The following is an 18,559-nucleotide window of genomic DNA, read 5'->3' on the forward strand; positions in this document are numbered from 1 at the left end:
GCTCGAGATGGTGCTTCATTAACAAAAGTCGAAGCGAGTTGATCGGCACATTGCTGTTGGTTTAATACACGTGGAAAAAGACATAGAATATCATCACACTAAAATGTTGGCGATTAATTCCATTTTTTTTCCAAGATTAATGTTTCAAACATTTGAAAACAGCTCAAATAGCACTCGTATGACAACACGTTATGAGTACGTTCACCATGAAAATGTCAAACTTTATGATAGCATTGTCAGATTTGAAATATTTACATCAGTGTTGCCATATTTCAAAACTTAAGTAGTAACCCTCGTACCAAAACGCAAAATTACTTTTATTGTATAGATTTAAAACAACGAGTTTTCGGAGAAATGATATTAAATTTTCCAGGGATCGATATATATCTCAAGTATTCCAGGAAAATAGAAAAGCTGAATATGTTGAGGTCTCCCAAGAATTACTGAAATCTCAGAATTTATGTCCAATTCCATACTCTATGGGAATATCTTATTAATACCGATCGACTTTTTTATTCAAGCCAATTATTTTTTATAGTGTATCTGTAAAAGTGATAAATTGTTCTTCTCGGAAAATACATAGTGAACATGTGACAAAGAGTGACATTGAAATATGACTAAAAATCTGTTTCGTTCATTTTCTTGATGTACAAAGAAATAAAGTTTACAGAGAGGTACACGAATCAAATTGCGATCCTTTACATTTGAATATAACCTCAAATAAGCAAATAGAACATTGATACTTCAATCGTAGTAAATCCTTTTATTACAGTTCAGATAATCGAAGATTTCATTTGTGAATTTTTTAGGAAAGAACTAATTTTCATGAAAATTCTAAATAATATCGTTCTTACCTTCTAAATAAAAAGAAATGTCTGTTAGAGGTGCGCTTTACCTTTGCTCTAAAAGAAAAGAAATAACATGTTAATTGCCGGTTTTGATATCAGGTACTTTATTCGTTGATTTAAAAAGTGTGAATTTTTTGAAAAAACAACTTTCCCTTACTTTTTTCGAATAATTTGTAATAATATGAATTATACGAAATATGAACCTACAAGAATCGAGGAATTCAAGCAATTAAAAAATTACTATATCTATTGAGAATATACATGTAATCTAGAAAAAGTTGACTGATTTAAGCCTTTTATGTTATTGTAAATAGTATCATTTTTATGACAGTTGTAACAAAATTCAGATTACATAAATTTAAACAGAGAAATGGATTCGATTCGAATAATGATTTCATGTGATTTTACTGAGTAACGGTACTTTGGCCATGGTTTCTTCAATACAGCAGTGCAGTCTATACATTTCGAAATATATTTTATGTGACTTAAAACCTCTGCATTGAGTCATTGTGTAGCTTCCGGTAAATTACATCCTATTTCATTGAATAACAAGTTTCCAGCGGTGTTTCTTCTTCCCAAAGTTTTCCTGCAAATCAGTTTTCGGAATTATCCTCAATTCATTTATCATACTAAACTCAACCGTCTGTTTTTCATCGACGCAGTGTTCCCTGATCTGCTTTTTTATTGAGGAAAACAACCAGAAACCCTATGGAACTATCTCGGGACTGTATGGACGCTATACCACTTGGTGTTTTGTCAAGTAATACTTCACAAGGTTTGATAAAGGCGCCTGCACTTTGTCAAGAAAAAAATCATAATTTTCTTTATTTTGCTCCAATTTTGACGTCCTTTGTTGGTCTTGGTGATTCGGAATACTTTCAATGTCATAGTAATTTGTCGTTGCTATTGTCGTAGCTTCACTAAAAACGGAATATCACAAAAACGAATTTTACGCAGTTTTTGTAGCTGCTTTTATCATTTTTCGTAGCTTCAACATGGCGCACTCTAAAAAGATACAGAGGTTCGAAATTGCATTATATAATGACGTAGCAATGAGTACATACAGTACAAACACATTTCAACTCCTACTTTATATTTACTTCAATAAATACAATGAAGTTATTGATTTGAAACTAGTTTCGTTCAATTGAGTGATTGTATAAAAAATATCGTATGTATCATTTGCTTTCGAGTAATTATCGTGCTCCGCTTCGATAACTTACTCTCAAATAATAATTTATTACTTTTAGCTCTTAACACATAAATTATGATTGGATTAATATTAATATTATTTGAAGATTTAACTGCTTATAGTTACGATTTGCTATTGCAATTTGTTAGTAGAAAAATTGGAGTGGACACTATATCCATCGCCTAGAAAATAATGTAACCACATTGGTTATATCCCATAAATTATTTTCCGATGTTATTGGCAGCATAAACAGATCCACATATATTTTTGGAAGTTATGTGACCTATATTTTGTTTTTCGATAGTAGTATTTTAAAGTAAAATTCTTTCTATTAGATGTGAACACTATGCATGCAAAATTTACAAATAGACTTAGCATTAGTGCTTGCTTAATATGTTATAATGAAATTATGTGGTGACCATGTTACGAGGTCTGGCTATTAAATAACGAGACTGGTTACGATTATTCTACATTATAATAATCCCCTTCAATATACTCCCCTCCCGTCGCCACACACCTTTTCATGCGTTTTTTCCATTTATCGAAGCACTGATGGAAGTCTTCTTTGGTTAGCGCCTTTAGGAGCTCTGCCCTTTTTTGCTTTACTGGTCCCATCTACTCAAATCGGGTTCCTTTCAAAGCAAATCTGTTTCTTACTTTTCAAAGAAATCTGCGCAGACCCGATGACGCTTTTGGTCAGGAGTCAGATTTTTTGGAACTAACTTTGCACAGACTTTTGTCATCATGAATAATTGCTCGTGTGAAAGATTTCTAATCATTTCTTTATCAACGTTTACATCCTCAGCAAACATCCGGATGCATTATTCGACGATCTGTACGCACAATTTGGTTGATTTTGGTCACTGATCCCGGAGTTGAAACACTCACAGGGCGACCTGGGCGCTGGTCATCTTCAGTGCTCTCTCGGCTCTCACTAAAGCGATTACACCACACGAAAACACGCGCACGGAAATAAGAATCGTCCCTATAGGCCTCTTGCAACAAATTATAGCACTCAGTCGGAGATGTTTTCAATTTAACGAGAAATTTGAGATTGATACGTTGCTCATGTTTTTCGTAACACACGGTTTTCGGCACGAGAAAAAAACACGTTCGTTTCAAACCGCTATGGCATAAATATACTATAACAGTGACCTCATATGTGCCCTCGCATTTAACAATACATAAAACAGCTACACATCCATTTACGACAATTTTCATCCTTTGACCGTTTCCCGGAATAACATTCTCAATAAAAGAATAATCCTCCGACCCTTGACTGACCAATACCTAACCTAGGGAATTCCAAGTTACATTCTGTTGGGAATTCCAAGTCACCTATATTTTATAATCCTCTTAATGTTCTTATAGCATGAAATTAACTGAATCCTTCTCAATATACCTGGTAACACGTTTTAGAAAAAACCAACACACTAGGTGATATAGGTACATATACGACTCCAGGCAAGAGTTTCGGCACGCGCGACTTCATTTTTATGATTTGTATATATTGTTTTGCTGATATATATATATATATATATATATATATATATATATATATATATATATAAAAAAATGGATTGAAAAAATTCGATTACTACCATATATATATATATATATATATATATATATATATATATATATATATATATATATATATATATATATATATATATATATATATATGGTAGTAATCGAATTTTTTCAATCCATTTTTTACATCCATTTTCGCTTTTTAATCTCTAGTTTTTTTTTGAATTCAACGAATATATTACCAATACGAGTATTGCTATACGTGTTGCTATTTGAGTTGTTTACTGATACTTGAAAGATTAATTTTGGTCATGCGATGATTTTCTATGACTTTCGACTTGGATTAAATAATGTGCCGATCAACTCGCTTCGATTTTGGTGATGAAGCTCCATCTAGAGCCACCGTGTTTCGCTGCTTTTCCGAATTCAATCGTGGTCGTACTTCGCTGCAGGATAAATTTTGTAAAGACCATCCAAAAACATAATTTCACAATCGCTCAAAAAAGCTTGTGTCGATTGGTGCCTAGGAATGCTGAAAAAATTCAAACACGGTGCTTCAAAAGACGTCTATAAGATCGTGACAAGTGATGAATCATGGATGAACCCGAAACTAAAGAACAATCGACTGTATGGGTTTTTCGAGATGAGCCAAATCCAACAAGTTGTTGGCGTACCAAGAACTTCTAAGCAAATGGCCGCCTGTTTTTTCGGATTAACTGGACTGACACAGAAACTGGCCTTCTCGATCGGTCATCATCTTCAATGGAAAATTTACTTTTGAAGCTTACAGTCCAATTTTTCACGGTCGCATACGAAGGACATTGATCACCAAGGGTATTAATAATATCTTCGTATATCTGCTTACCTCTTAACCCTTTTAAAAACAGGTACTTGATGATGGTTCGATACTCCAATTTTTCGATTTTCTAAATTTCGGTGGACATCTTTTTTCTTTTAATTTATTGCGTAGCTCTAGTTTACTGTTTTGACGTCAAACTATACACTGACACTTCTAAAAGGTTATTGTTCGTTGCTATGATAACGCAATATTTTGTTTATGCGTGGAGCTGGTCTAGACTAACTAGATATCAATACATCCTCGTATTTTGATAGAAAAAATTGCAAAAATGAAAAAGTTTATCACCTTTATTGCTAAATGACATGCCATCAAAAAGCAAAAAAAAGCTATGGAATGTATTAAAAGAAATCATATTCCGTTGAAGCAATATTTGAAATCACTATTAACACAAAGAGACGATCATTTATGCTGGAGAAGGGATTATTTTATGTTAACTTAAAGATGCCAAGTAGAAGGAAAACGTAAACCTTATCAAAAGTTTCGATAGATATGACAGTGAGTAGCGTTAGCTAAATTATGGAAGGGGTATCTACTGGGTTAAATAATCAGAGAGATAGAAATGCTTCATTGGAGAAAAATGCAATGAGAACAACATTATAGGTAATATTAATAGTAATAGATACCTATTACTACTTGTAATATCATAAATGTATATGTAAATTAGTTTTTTACGCTTTCACGGGAAAACTATTTACCGATCATCATAAAACTTTGTACCTATCCTTATTCTTGAAGGTATTAGAAATAACATAAGATACTTTTTATGAAAAAAAAAAATACATATATATTTTTCACGTAATATAAGACAATTTTTTGTCAAAAATCTCAAAATCTAGTTTTCATTCCAATAATGAAGTTCCAACCCTGAGTACTGTAATACCATTCCACTGGTCACGTCAATATCCAATCCAATTGACTATAGTTCAAGCTGTTTGGAATTTTTATTTATTTATTGTTTTTTTTCAGTCATTATATTTGCAGTATAGGACTATTGCATTTTTGAGGTTAGGTGTCATTTCTGTGGTTACATGCTATTAATTATTTGTCTATTGCGATGCTTTCAAATTGAAAGATGAAACTATTGCAATGTGCTGTTTCACCTCCATTACTTGGTGAACCAGAAGAGCCTTTAAAAACTTAATTGTTAAGTAATACAGATGAGTCAAAGCAATTTTTAGGTAAAATAAGAAAGTATAACTCTTGCTTTCAATTATATGTATATCCTTCTTTAATGGCTTCAATGCGAGCGAAGCCGACGATAAAAGCTAGTTAGTATATAAGTTCACAGCAAAAATTAAACCAGTATGCAGCATGCCCGGAATTAAATATTATTGCGGAAAGCGGGAAAAGATGATATCAATTTGATTTCAATTGACAAATGATTGTACACTTTTTTTGCGTTGTAAAATATTGAGCACTTAACTAATTCTAAACGTGTAGTAGGTGGGTAAAGATCGTGCTCTGCGTGTTCCTAAGTGGACGCCCGTGCAACGACCTTTCTGAAATTAGGGAAGCGTGCTTACGAAGTAGGTAAACGGTTTCAAAGATGAATAAGGAAGGAAGAGTCAGAATTTATAATCTTTTAAAGAACTCCCTGAAGTGACCCCGCTGTTTAGTCTGAGTAAATATCTAACAGTTCTCTTTCGTAGTTTGAAGATTCGTTCAAATTGAGTCGCACCAGAAGGGAAGGGCATATCGGAGATGCGACTCAATGAGAGCATAACAAACTGTTAAGGAGGTGGATAAGTTTAGTTCTTTGGAAACTGATCTCAGCGCAAAACAGGAGAAACTTAATTTTTTAGATGGCGGCAATATGTAACTCCCATTTCAAGGAATTGTCCTTACTTATGTACTCACAGAAAGTCGCTTAGAAGTGAAAATGGTTTCGTTATTAAGTTTTGTATCAAAATCGACGGGACGTTATTACGAAGAATTAGCTTGATCTTCATTACGCATTCGCGGCATCCATCTTTGAGTCAGCTTTTTATAAGTAATGTTTCATGCACAATAGTGCATACCCGTGCGGTTGAAATATTTACTTTATTAGCTATTTCATGTACTTTCATTCGACGATCGCTAACTAGAAGGGCTTCGATATTATCAACCATTTGTAGAATAGTTATAGTAACTGATGAATCCAGACGTTCAGCATCATTCGTATTCTTATAGCCATCGCAAAAAACCACTTACAAATCATTCTATGGGACGCAGATAATAATATATAATTTTCCTTTACATTATTTTTTTACTAAAAAATGAATAGTTTTCTTTATGTAAACTAAAAAGTTCGTAGGTTAGCAAAGAAAAAATCTTTCTTTTTTTTAGAATTTGATTTTATTAACCAATTTAGTTGGACGGCCTCGATGCAACGATTCTAGTAGTAATACAATTTTTCGATATCATTTCTATAGTACGATTTGTCTTAAGCTTCAAAATAGGATTTAGTTCCGTGGCTAACTTCTCCATCGACACAAAATTTCTATTTTCTGTTCAGTGAGCATCCTCTTGACGTCTGAGAGCATGAAACTGCGGAAGCTATTTGAAGTCATGCAATTTTACCATAGTTTTCATTGTTTTGTGTCAAGGTGCATTGTTTTGATGAAATAGCACTTCCTTCTTCTTCAAATGAGTCCATCATTTCCCGACTTTATCATTGAAACGCTCCAATAACGCTACGTAATAATCACAATTTATGGTTTTTCCCTAATAGTTAATATTATACCATGCGCATCTCGAAATAATGATGCCATAATATTACCAACTGACTTTTGCGTCTTTCAATGCTTTGGAGGTTTATCACGATTGAATTCCGGTATGAAATGATAAAGACACGTTTCCTCATTTGTCATATATCGACGTGAAAATTCTGGTTTATTGCAATAGAACAGCTCCAAACATTTTTCACAATTATCAATCAATTTGTGAGCTTCCGCAGCATCCACTTTGAATATAACTATCGCATACCCAAATATTCGTACACAATATGTCCCGCACGTTCCTTTAATATTTTTAGGGTCTCAGCTGAAGCTGAAGTATTGGATTCCATAGAATTTTTTATTAAAAAGCAATACTTTATGAACACAAGAAATTCCTTTGGATTCAAAATGATATGAATTTAATACTAATAGCGCCAAACTATGAACTTTTTGGCCCACCTAATCAAACTTATGTGACAAGTTATTGTAAATATGTTATAAGCTCCTGAAAAGTGTGTCCCTCGTATTTCAATTCCGTTAAGCTACCTGGGTGGCATAAATATTATAACGATATTACTTAGGTTATTTTTTTTCTCTGTAACTAGTCTTTTGCCCATAAACACAGTTATCGAATATTCTAATACTATTCAAGTACTGTTTTTATTGCATTCGAAGAACACGCAAGAAAATTCGGTAATATTGGATCGGCCAAAAAACGGAGTAAAAAATTCAAAACATCGTGGGCTACAATAGTTTTTTCCGCGGTTCGAATTTCGAATCGATTCTCGATTTAGTTGGTGACGAATTTGAGATCGCTGAAATGCGCATGCTTGATTACGAACCTATTCACAGTTACCGCAAACGTTGAACAGCCTAACCTAACTTTTAGTCCTTTAAAATATACTCGAAAACTGCTAATCCGATATAATTAATCGACGGAATCGATAACAGAGAACTGTTACTAAAAGTTTAGAACTGCTCTAACCGCGAGCGACAATTTTGAAACTGTGTAAACTATCGGTCCCTAAGCTGATTCGGAATCAGACCTACAAACAAATTTATTATCACATCAACCATTAAAGAATTGCATCGTGTAGTTAACAATTAACAAATTGTTTGCCAAGGCGATGGTCACAAAAAGTTACAAGCAAGTATAACAAAAAAGGAAAATTATCCTTATTTCAAACTAATATGTTACGAAAAGTTAATATTTTACTTATGCTTTTATTAAATAAACGGATGATGTTTTGGTTAAGTTTTCGAATATTATTTATCAAATCTTAAACATATAAAGTATATATATCATTGCAAAAACTAGAATGTGAACATAAAGAACAGTTATTGTTCAAATCTTACAAAGTAACCTAATTAATTGAATCAATTAACAGCGAAAGAATGATAAACATACTTCTCTATATATAGATTTTACAATTTCATATACATACTTTCACCAAGTCAACAAGTATGATGAAACGCATTAAGAAATGATGAATGGTTAAATATTATGAATATTCTTGAGAAATGAAAAAAAAAATCAATAGAAAAATGTTTCCTAGCAACTAGAAGGCGTTGAACGCTTTTGAATAAATAGCGACAGCGACCAAAGTCGAAAGCGAGTATTATTTTACAAAACAACAGCAGTCAAACGCGGCACTAGACTTATTTTCCATGGAGTTGACTGCACTTTCTATAATTCGTAGCAGCAACAGGAACTGAGAGTCTAGACTGGTCGTAGACCCTTATAATATATCAAACTGTATTAAACGTTTATTCGACTTATACAGGAGGTTGCTTCATTTCATAGGACATAATTAGGAGGGTTTTGAAATAATCATTTTACTGGAAATAATAGAAGGAAGAAATAAAGCGAGTTAATGTACTTCATCAATTAATAGAAAATTAAATACTTGCACAAATAAAACAATTGCAAATTGTACTAACAACTACTAATAAAGTGAAAATAATTTTTAAGCGTTTTCTTATTGGGAACGTGGCAATGAAACACCAAAGTATTAGAAAGCTCTGAAAATATATATAGTTAGTCTACTTTGGTGTTTCATTACGACGTTCCCAATAAGATAAAAAAGGCTTATACTCCAGCTAGCAAATACTTCGTTACAATATTTATATATATCTAAAAGTTCTTGATTTTAGGTCTCTTCTGTTTTAAAATTAGTTTTTTTTTGATAATTTTTAAAAAAATGTGAACTTTGACGTTTCGACTTTTCTTCAAGTTATTATATTATATTATATTATTTTGACTTGAAAAGGAATCTAGCACACGAAAAATAGAATTTTTAGAAATGGTACAGATTCATAAGAACGAAAAAGCTATAAATGATAAAAAAGACCTAAATAATTGAAGTAAAATTTATAGCTCTATTTTGTAAATTGTAATAAAACTACAAATAATTTAATTGATTATGACTACATTTTGAGATGTAAGGACCAAAGAAAAATTGATTTTACTTATTAGAACAAAGTTCTATTTTGATTTTATTCTTATTTTGATATTCATGAAGCTATTGATTAATATAAATACGCAAATTATCAGTGTCAATATCATATTTTTATGAAACAAAATTAATTTAGAAATATATATATATATATATATATATATATATATATATATATATATATATATATTTATATATATATATATTTATATATTTAGAAACATATATATGTTTCTAAATGTTCTTGATTTTAGGTCTCTTATGTTTCAAAATTAGTTTTAAAAGGAAATAATTGACGTTTCGACTTTTCTTTCAGTCTTTATTAATTTGCAAATTGTCAGTCTCAATATTAATTTTGATGAAGAAAAGTAAAAAATTATTAAAAAAACTAATTTAGAAACATAAACATATCAAAAGATATAAGAAATAGAATTAACGTTATTGAATCATTCAGTTGTGACATAGTATGACCTATAATTCGGTTTATATTCAGCATTGATCATTTTATTTGTACAATCGAGAATATTGAGAAGAAAAACTATGATTGTATATTAATTTCCTATGAGGTTAGTCAATCAGTCCAGTAAACTAAGAGCCAATAATGACAGAATTAAGTTGCTGCTTTTGAAAATGGTACAATAGAGAACAAAATTTTGTCATGAAATTATGGGATATGATTATAAATGCTTAATACATATAAAGTGCTACAGCATTTTCGTAACACTCAATTGTAGACAGAACGCTATAAAAATTATGCCACACTCATCATGTGCGGAGATGTGGCTCAGAAAATGCGCTCGAGATGGTACAAGTTCAACGAGATTGCCCCATAATCATTGTTTTTCATGCCATATCCCGGCGGAAAATTTTCTTTTTTGTTGAAGCAACTGTCACTGGTACTTCTAACATTGATATTCTAAAGTAACGGCACTTCCTTTAGTTAAACAAACATGAACCGCAGAACTTCATTTTTCGGCACCATAACACTAGCTTAACGAGTAGATCTGCTGAATGTATTAACTTAAGTAAGAACAATCTACGAATACTAGCGGAAGTTCTGTCGGGGCACTTTCGCCTCAATAAACACCTGAAGACGATAGACCTAGCAGATAATCCGGTGTGCAGATTTTGTTGCACAGAAGATGAAACCTCTATCCACATTCTCTCGAAGTGTGAAACACTAAGGAACTTCCAACTAAGTTACGTATTTACGTTTTTACATCTATTGTGGTCCTTTATGCAGAGATATTCTTCTAGTCTATCAGTTTACCGAGTAAAACCTATAAATAGTTCCATGTCAGTAACCATTCTATACCTTGTAGTCCGCACGTTTATGAACTTCAAAATCTTCTGTTAAACTTAAAAATTTTTTGTACCCACTGATCTTACAATACTCTATAATCAGAATTAAGAAAAATGTGACCGTATGTCTATACCTAACAGGTTCTCTTTAAGTGTTGGCGATTGGTCTAATATAAATCAACTCACATGTGTTTGGTATGCTAAACTTTTCTACCATAACCTGGAATTGTACTTCACTCCTCTTTTGGAGGCTGCTGGTTGTTTTCTCAACGCCACAGAAGGGCACGAATGACTTTGGTACAGTTTGACCATTTAGTACACCTTTGCGTTGCCCTCATTATCCTCGTAGGTCGGTACTTTCGCAATCATGATTAAACTAAGTTGTTTGTTGTTTGGAGCATACACATAATCCAATGCAAACTTTAATTGACGGAATCTAGTGCCTTGACTGTCGGTTAAGATAGTAATCGAACTACGCGTTTTATTTTTAGTAGGGGATCGCCGTCATTTCCGCCGGGCTTCTTAAGGTAGGCTTTGCGAAAAGCTGTACTTTGATAAAGCGCCACTACTGCTTTTAACGTCTTCCGACAACATCTTTGTGCGGCCCGCATACCAGATTGCTTTTGCCTAAATGAGTTCCCTTCCTTTCTAACCTTCTTTAGTCGGTACAGGTTTTTCCATTTGATTAGAAAACCATATTCTGTTACTGTTGCATCACTTGATTGGTCCATTACATTGTCTGCTTTCAGCTCTGTGATTAGTTTCTTATAGTTCTCATTATGCGTCTAGCTTATGTGCTATTGATTGGGTATAAATTTGAGCAAAAATGTGTGAAAGCTGTAGATTCAGTTGTAGAAGTCGTTTTTCTGGCCTTGCAGTTTCCACTTTTACACGACACCACACTTCCATTAGTCTTATTTGTATAATTAAAGGGTTATTTCCAAATTGAGTACCCAGTTTTAATACATATTGTGGGGCAGACAGACAACCCCTTCGGACTCAGAACACCTAGGTGTGTATGAAATAGAAAACGAAGATCTCTGGCAATTAAGGCCATCCCACATTCTATACTTTTTAAAAGGAGTGGGATTCATGGATCAGCTGTAAACATTGGGTTTTCCAGTATCGCAGCAAGAAAAAGTGACACAATAGATCTTTTGGATAGCAGTGTATACCAGACCTCAAATCCATACATACATACAACACACATTTTTCAGCATTTGACAAACGATCTGGCAACCCTTAAGCAGTGCTAGGCGTAACAACTTAAGATTGAGATATAGTTTAGAAAAAGTTATTTGTAAATTTAGATGAATGCTGTGTAACATTTTATTCTATCTGAATCGTACCAATTTCCTTATGAAAATATAAATAATCTCTATAACATGAATATTTTCTAGTGCAATTTTATCACGAAACCAACATATGGAAGTTTTGAAATGGGTCAAATGGCGCTCGCTAACTATTCCCTCAGGATATACATTCGAACATTCAGTTGATTTCGCATTAAAGTTTCAATAACAGTATAAGTAAATATAGTATAAGATATCATACAAGTATTGTATTAGGAATTTCATCACATATCAAATTGAAATTTTTCATTTGGTACAAATATTTTTCATATTCTATTTGTAGGGAATGTAGTGAATAATTCAGTTTCTAGCTGCATGGAGAGAGGTGTAAAATCAATTAGAACGTTTAGTTATTTTTCGGAGATATTGAATGATTTTAATTAATTTATAAAATATACAATCTAGAAATAGCTTTCAGTTATCATGAGCGACACATGAAAATGGTGGAATGAAAAATATTTCTATTACAATTAACCGGTTTGTGTCATGGTAGACAAAGAGACAAAGCAAATCTTCAAATATCTTGAGTCAGCAGAACATAATCAGCGACCATCAATACGGCTTTCGTAAACACTGATTAACAGGGGATCTGGCCTATGTCACCAGCATATGGACTGAAGCAATTGAAAAATATGGGAAAACCAGAGCAATCGACATATCGAAGGCTTCCAACGAAGTTTGGTATAGCAATCTTCTAAATAAATTAAGGTCGCTATCAATGGACACGCCTCAGAAAAGTTCGAGGTCAACACTGGTGTTTCCCAGGGATGGATCTTGTCAACTCTTTCTCCTGTACATCAAAGATTTACTCAACAAAACTGCAAATTCGATCTATAGCTTCGCTGATGATAGCACACTGGTGTGGGTTGGAAGCAATCTGATTGAGTTTAATGCAGCATTTTTACACTGCAGTTCAGGATTTGATCACCATTCCCGCAAATTCGCTTGTCGGATGTGGAGGTTGGGAGCAATATGTCCTGATATAGTTATGTAACCCAATTAGCTAAGACAGCTTCACACAAAATTGTCCTCTTTAAGACTAAAAAGCTATATACTCCGCAATCGCTTCTAATGCTCTACAAGGCCCCAAGAATACGCTGAGAATGTTAGACTCAATACAGAAGAGAGCATTCGACTTATAGGCGATCCAGAGTTCACCAGAAACTTGGACAGCTTAGGACATAGATAAAAAATCGGTGACCTGATTCTGTTTTACCGATACTACCAGATGCTCTTCTGAGTTGTCCAGCATAATCTCAACTCGAGCAATATTTGCAAGACGTACTCAACTTGGCTCATGAAGCCCGAGTTCACCTGCAGTTCAATTTTACATAATCATCTTCATGTGGAAAAAATCGTAACTTGTTGGGTAGTACATATGCTAAAGAATTTCCAGAAAGCAGGGATTAATGATCGCGCTGCGAACATTATTCAATCGCACTGCTTCAAAAGTCGTCTATAAGATCGTGACAGCCGACGAATCATGGATCTCAGCTTATAACTCGAAACTGAACAATAGTCGACTGTATGGGTCTTTAAATATGAGCCAAATCCTACAAAAATTGTTCGCGCACTTCGCCTGTTTTTCAGAATAACTGGACATGTCGCAGACGAATCACTTTCCACATGACAATGGTGGAGAATGATTCAATCAAAAACAATTTTGTGCAATCAAAACATTGAATTGATGGGTCATCCGACGTATAGTTTTTGGCTCCCAATGATTCCTTCTTATTTCCTCGAGGTGAACGTTTTTCTACACCTGAAGTAACGATTCATGCTTCGACAATTGGTTAAAACGCATGCAAAAGTGTATCGATATTAATGGAACATATTTTAAAAAGTAATAAACCCATATCCAATTAAGTATCAATTTTTGTTTTCATTTGTCCATCTCAAAACTTATGTAGCAATCCTCGTAGCGTTTATTGCGTATTGAAAATATATTAGTTTACGTTGTTGTGATTAATTCATCAATATCTAATTATAAAACAATGAGAGGATTATAAGGAATGTAATTTTTTCAGGCAACAATCCATGATATAGGAATAGATAATGTGGATAATCCAATTTGCCTTACTGAATAAAATAGTACAAATACTGATCATGTAGATTAAGTTCCAATATTTGTCTAGAATTATTGCTAATTCACTTTTAATGAGTGATCTATATGAATAGTTCGAATTCGTGATTAAATTGAACAGGATCTACAGTGTCGTGCATAAAACTGAAAGATTTTTTTCAAATAGTCCATTTTTATCAAACATTTTTCGATTATATTCAAAGATATTCCAACTAATTACTTGAATAAACCAAAAAATGTTAATTCAATTATGGATTGGGTCGCAATATAATAATTATAAATTTTAGTTTCTGCTTCTATATATTTATTTGTTTAGTACTTTTAGTTATAGTTAGTGAATTGTAATAAGCATACCTAAAAATCCACGAATGGTGGCGGCTATAGAAGTGGCCACAGTTAGTGCAAACCTGCGAACAACAGTGGCGTCAGTCTCTTAAACATGTAAGAGTACCCATAGGAGACTCGAAGACTTGGTTAAGGATTAGAATGGTCACGTGCACTTCCTCATTGGAATTATCTGCAAGAAGTTTAAATAATAAATATTTAGGAAATTACTTATACTGCTGACAAAATTTTCGAATTTGAAATCCGGATGGCAGGTTATTTTTTACACGTAGCTTAGACAATAGAGATTGGAAGTTTTTTGGTATAAATCGTGGTTCCATCTTACGGGCTGAAATATGCGGCAAACATGATGAGGCTAAAAATTGCTTCCACTTGGTGGATGACGTGTTAAGGTATATTTTGACTCTGACATGGAGTAGTTATCAAGACCAGGATATTCACTGCCATTCACTGTTCATGCGAACTTTATGCATTATGAATAGCTACTTGGAAAATGACCGAGTACCTTGACGACGCTGAATTGCGTTGTTTTACGAACTATTCGCAAATACTCAGATTGAATTTGATAACGGAAACATATGCTTGTTTTTTCATTCATTTTAATAGTTTTAGTAATATTTTATTAGTGCATATTCCTGATGGTGCTGTTATCACCAATTTGTAATATTCCAATAAGTTCATTTGGTATAAAACATGATTGCGTGTACATTTGGGTATTGTCATGTACTCCAGATACTCTTTTTCCTTCATATTTTTCTGTCACTTTCTCATCCAATTTTCATTCTAATTAGAGCGTCGATGTAGCTCTGAATAATCATAATATGCTTATATGATGAGCTCTTAGTAGGTTGTCAAAAGACCCCATTCGGTTTCATATGATTTTTGTTTTCTTTACAATTAACTGAAAACAATGATTCAAAAGTCTTATGACCATCATTTAATAGATATTGAATATCAAATGACCACCCTCTACCACGTGTTAAACTCGCTGTTTTGATTATAGAAAACGATTAAATTAGTCGACGTACTAGTTATATATATAGGTAAGTGGTTAGACCACTAAGATTACATGTTTTCAAGTTTCTTCAACTAGACAAAACTATCATAGACATTAAGCAATAAATAAATGTTTGTTCCGCACACAACTTTTTGAGTTTAATTCAGACGATCGGAGCCCAAGACAGCTTTCAATATCAAAAACAGTCGACAACAAATGATAAGTTGAATCACTTTCATGGCCTTTTGAATTTTTACAGTTCTAAGATGCAGATTACTAAGACCCAACTTTTGGAAGACAAAATTATGTTTTCCATCAGGGCAACGATCCAGTTCTTTCTGCTCTAGCTGTTATTTCCTTGCACTATAAGTCATGAGCAAATAATAGAAAATAGCTTTGGCTTTTTTTGGTTACGGTTATAATCACAGAATGAATTTTATTTGATATTCATAACTTATATGCTTGAGACCTGCTCCATAATTATTAAATTCAATAAAACAAAAAAGTCTTTGAACATCTATTAGAGAGGAAAGTAGTATATGAAAATTAATTGAGCTATACGCATAATTCAGTTCAATTTCATCTTTAGACTGCGACGACTACAAAGGAAAAGATACTTTAATACTATTTAAAAGAAATTGTTTCTAATTTTAGGGGCAATGTTGAAGACTTCTATAGATCTATTGCAGATAATATGTCATCAATATTTCTGCAAAATATATTGTGTACGATATATTTTGCATATATAATATTTTTCAAAATAAGAGTTAAACCGAAAAGAGTTATAATTCTAGTATTCAAATTTTTCAAATGGCGTTGTGCTTGCATGAATTTAATAGAAAAATATGTGAAAAAACAAGTGTAGTCATTATAGACATGAATAATTTCTTTCTGAATAAATTGAAAAATAATTGTCCCTTATTTGTTTATATATTTCTCGTTCGTGATTTCAAGTTGTTATTGCATATTCGATTTTTCCATCAAATTGAGTTTTCCCGTTGCACAAATTATATTCCAAAGCACGGTTCGTCTATTTTTAAACATCTTCTGTCTCTCTCTCTCCATCGGCTATAGCTACCAACGGTTTCCACAAGTATCGCTAAAATAAATTTACGACAACGCAGTTCTGAGGGTAACTGACCTAGTCAGAATCAACGTAAGTAACATTCGTATAATATGATACATGTAAAATTGCCAGCTTAGAGTATATGATAAGCTGATTAACAATTCTTGATTGAAAATAATAGACGTGTTTAATTTATTTGAAAAGATTGTTACTGAATTTAATTTGTATGAGTAAATATCGTTTCAAAATTTCTCAAAGTGAAATTACATTATAAAACAAGCAAATGAAAATACAAAAAAGAAATACGAGATGTGGTTATTAAATAAGGAGACTAACACTGTTATAGTTATTTTTGTATCTAGTGCTACGAATCTTGACAGTATTTCATTCTACAAACCCCCAATTTTATTACTAAAATCTGGCTGCGAATAAAAACACCTAAAATTACCAATTTCTGCGTTCCTACGGTGGTCATTGTTTTCAGAGAATTTCAGCTACCTTTCTTGCTAATGAGGGGAGCGATATAATACATCACTCAATAAGTCGTTTGAATAACTTGATAAAAATACATTTTTTCTGGCCAAAAATCGATTTTATTTATCAATGTAATCACCTTCAAGAGCAATACAATCATTCCAACGCTTCTCTAACTTTTCGATGCCGTGCAAAAGAAGTTATTTTGCCTCAAAATAGGCTTCAGTTTTAGCAATTGCTTCTTCATTTGAGCTGAATTTCTTACCGGCGAGCATTTTTTTGAGATCAGCGAATAGCCAGTAGTCACTGGGGGCCAGATTTGGACTATACGGTGGATGCGTAAACAATTCGCTCAATTTAACCATCGTTGCCATCGACTTGTGAATCGGTGCATTGTCTTGGTGAAAAAGTGGTGTTTTCCTCGACATATGAAGCCGTTCTTCCTTGAGTTTTGCATTCAAACGATTCAAGCGATATAGTATTCGCTATTGATTGTCTCTCCCTTTTGGAACAATATTTCATGCGTATCTCAAAATACTGAAGCCATAACCTGCTCTGAATCATCAATACGTTATTTTTTTTTGATCGATTGTGAGTAAACGCGGCACTCATCTGGAAAAACTTTCTCATGGTCAAATGTTCATATATAATTATGAGTACACTGCCTTCAGATATCTTTACAGCTTCAGCTATCTCACGCAATTTCAATTTATCATTAGATATTTGTGGACTTTTTTGATGTTTTCTGGAGTAACCACCTCATTTAGACGACCAGAACGTCCACAATCATGGGTGTACCACTCCGTTCAAATTTAGCAAGTCAATACCAAATGGTTCTTTTCAATGGAGCAGAGTCTCGATAATAATTTTGAAGCGATTGCTGAACTTGTACAGTATTTGTTTCCATCAAGAAGCAATGATAAATTAACATACGAAATAGTTTTGAACCCACTGTTTTGAAACATAATGAAAGTAGTTTCACTTAAATAGCTGTCACTTTTTTCCGACCAATCGAAATGTCATGAAATTTAACACATAGTATTTTGAAAGTTGGTACTTCATGCATGTCATATGGATTTGACAATTGCAGTACCATCTGTGTGTCACTCACACGACTTTTTGAGTGATGGTATATGTTTTTTGAAGCGATATGGCCAACGGAAATCTTCGATAGTGAACAATGTGCCGAGATGTCGCGATTCGATTACCCTTGATGCACGGCATGTTTAACGATCTAAACCATAAATTTTATAGAGATAAATAATGTCAAAAAATCGATTGAAAAATTCATGTTTGATATCTTTAAATTGTACAGGTTAATACACGTAATCATTCATTCATAATGTTCTAATGTAT

The 18,559-nt window shown here is 33.0% G+C and overlaps 1 protein-coding gene across 2 annotated transcripts in view; it reads right to left on the reverse strand.

The window, feature by feature from the left end:
* LOC130898316 (protein yippee-like 2) overlaps nt 1–18,559 on the reverse strand; it is a 236,201-nt gene that overhangs the window by 142,969 nt on the left and 74,673 nt on the right. For both annotated transcript variants that reach the window (XM_057807527.1, XM_057807525.1), the window contains exon 2: nt 14,676–14,838. The gene's annotated coding sequence lies outside the window, so the exon portion shown is untranslated. The remainder of the gene's footprint in view (nt 1–14,675; nt 14,839–18,559) is intronic.

Source organism: Diorhabda carinulata, chromosome 9 (genome assembly GCF_026250575.1).
Source record: "Diorhabda carinulata isolate Delta chromosome 9, icDioCari1.1, whole genome shotgun sequence".
Taxonomy (NCBI): domain Eukaryota; kingdom Metazoa; phylum Arthropoda; class Insecta; order Coleoptera; family Chrysomelidae; genus Diorhabda; species Diorhabda carinulata.